The sequence below is a fragment of the Rattus norvegicus genome, chromosome 8 (assembly GCF_036323735.1).
Source record: "Rattus norvegicus strain BN/NHsdMcwi chromosome 8, GRCr8, whole genome shotgun sequence".
NCBI lineage: Eukaryota > Metazoa > Chordata > Mammalia > Rodentia > Muridae > Rattus > Rattus norvegicus.
The window spans coordinates 43,002,039-43,005,317 of NC_086026.1; positions in this window are offsets into that span (position 1 = coordinate 43,002,039).

Sequence of the window (3,279 nt, forward strand, 5' to 3'; positions counted from 1 at the left end):
TAATCCTGATTTATCTTTGATAGCTGTTAACTGCCTCAAAAATTGTACATTTCATCCACATTTTATAGTTTTATTTAGTAAGCCTTTTTTTGTAGGATCTGCAATTTTTTAATTTCTTCAGATTCTGTTGTTAATATCTCCCTTTTCATTTCTGATTTTGATATTGTGGATACACTCTCTGTGCCCTCTTCTTAATCTGGGTAAGGTTTTATCTATCTTTTTGATTTTCTCAAAGAAGCAGCTCCTGGTTTTGTTGCTTCTTTGTGTAGTTCATTTTGATTCTACTGGGTTTATTTCACCCCTGAGTTTGATTATTTCCTGCCTTCTCTTCCTCCTTTATGTATTAATCTGTTTCTGTTGCTTAGGTTTCTACACTTGCCTCTCGCCCTCTAATTGTCTCTGGTGTTAGCTGGTGTTGCTGTCTCTGACAGTAGCTTGACCCTCCTGTAGGCCTTTGTGTCTGCACTCTTGGAGACTGGCCTTCTCCCAGTGGGATCTGTGTACAGAGAACTGTGGCCTGAGTCAGCTTTGCATACAAGTGGAAACCAGAAGGATCCTTTCCCAGTCTGTTCCTAGGATCCTGTGTCCAGAGGGTAATTCGAGAATTTGGGCTAATATCCACTTATCAATGAGTGCATACCATGTGGGTTTTTTTTCTGTGATTGGGTTAACTCACTCAGAATGATTTTTCTCTAGTTCCATCCATTTGCCTATGAATTTCATAAAGTCATTATTTTAGATAGCTGAGTAGTGCTGCATTGTGTAGATGTATCAAATTTTCTGTATCCATTCTTCTGATGAAGGGCATCTGTGATCTTTCCAGCTTCTGGGTATTATAAATAAGGCTGCTATGAACATAGTGGAGCATGTGTCTTTGTTGTATGTTGGAGCATCTTTTGGGTATATGCCCAAGAGAGGCATAGCTGGGTCCACAGGAAGTGCAAGGTCCAATTTTCTGAGGAACCTCCAGACTGATTTCCAGAAGGGTTGCATCAGTTTGGAATCCCACCAGCAATGGAGGAGTGTTCCTCTTTCTCCACATCCTTGCCAGCATCTACTGTATCCTGAGTTTTTGATCTTAGCCATTCTGACTGGTGTGAGCTGTTTTGATTTGTATTTTCCTGATGATTAAAGATGTTGAACATTTCTTTAGGTGCTTCTCAACCATTCAATATTCCTCAGCTGTACCTTCTTTGTTTAGCTCTGTACCCCACTTTTAATAGGGTTATTTGTTTCTCGGCAGTCTAACTTCATGAGTTCTTTGTATATTTTGGATATTTGGCCTCTATCTGATGTAGGATTGGTAAAGAACTTTTCCCAATCTGTTGGTTGCAGTTTTGTGCTAATGACTGTGTCCTTTGCCTTACAGAAACTTTGGAGCTTTATTAGCTCCCGTTGGTTGATTCTTGATCTCAGAGCACAAGTCATTGGTGTTCTGTTCAGGACATTTCTCCAGTACCAATGTGTTTGAGAATCTTCCCCGTTTTCCTTCTATTAGTTTGACAGTATCTGGTTTGTTGAGGTGGTCCTTGATACACTTAGACTTTGTACCAAGATCTGGTAAACTATCTAAGTAGTCCTATAAGCCTGAATGATATAGAAGCAATCATTACGTCTTCCAGTCAAAGAATTCCAGGACATGATGACCTCAACACAGAGTTCTACCAAACATTCAAAGACCTAACACAAAAACTCCTCAAAGTATTCACAAAACAGAAACATAATAAACATTGCAAAACCCATTCTATAAAACTAGTCATCCTGGTACCTAAACCACATAAAACTCAACAAATAAAAGACAATTTCAGTCCAATTTTCCTTGTGTACATTGACGCAAAAATACTCAATAAAATACAAACCAAATCCAGAAACACATAAAAAACATAATCCAACATGTTGAAATAGGGTTCCTTCCAGGGATAGAAGGGTAGTTCAATATATGAAAATTCAACAGTGTAATCCACCATATAAACAAAATGAAAAATTGGTATTCTGTCTATTTTTCATCTATTTCAGTAAAAAATCATCTATCCAAAAATGTTTGCTTTCCAGTACTTTTCCACCCTGAATACTGGTATCATATATACATACACACACACACACACACACACACACACACACACACACACACCGATACACCACACACACACATACACACACATATATATATGTATGTATGTATATATATATATATATATATATATATATATATATATATACTTGTGCATTATTCTGGTCTTATTTATTCATTTGTTCATTAATTCAATTATGTATTTTCTCATTTATTTACTTATTAAGGTAAACTTTTATCCATCCCAGGCTGCCCTCCTACCTGCTATGTACCCAATAATCACGTTGAACATATTATTTTCTGGCATCCAAGTTGGTTCTGGAGTTACATGATTACTTTATAACCCAGGTCTATGTGGTGATGGGGATTGAACTCTAGAAAGTGAATTACATTCCCTCTCTCCTTCCTTTTCTTCATATGTCAGAGTCTCTTTCCAGCTGAGATTCAAGGAGCACAGCACAATTGACATTTGTTGTAAAGCCTTGGAGAGTAAGATTATTTTGATTTTGTAAATAAAGCAGCACCATATTAAATGGTTATTTTTATATTCCTGCTTTTACATATCTCCCCATATTTCCTATCTTTCTATCCAGTTTTGAGAAAGTAACTGTAGCCTGCATGAAGGATAAGATGGTACCTAGTATTTTAGTTTTCAGGGCTTTCTTGTTGTTGTTGCTTGTTTGTTTGTTTGTTTTTGTTTTTTGAGTACTACATTTCATGTGAGATGGGACATTTTATATTTAAATATAGCAGGTGGAGGAAAGTAATTTTTTCTCTCTTTCCTTCTTCCTACCTTCCTTCCTTTCTTTCTTTCTTTCTTTCTTTCTTTCTTTCTTTCTTTCTTTCTTTCTATCTTTCTTTCTTTCTTTCAGGACATACTCTGTGTTAACCCCCAAGATCATTAGGCACCAGATATTAAACTTCTTTCAGCATCATAGCCATAAATCTTCACTTGAATGTTAATAAAACATTTGTGAGAAGAAAGCCAAAAGTACCTGACCACTGACTGTGGCAGTGCAGGGGCCAGAGGAAATGAAAATGTAAGAAACAAAGCAGATGGACTAACTTATCCCAGGATATCTGCTCAGTCCCTGGCCTCGAATCCCAGTGGCTTCTCTCCCCTGCCTTGGCTTTTGAAGATGCTTGACCAGCCATGATTTGCCTCAAGCTCTATCTTGTCTTTGGCTGCTCTCTGAGCCTAGGATCCC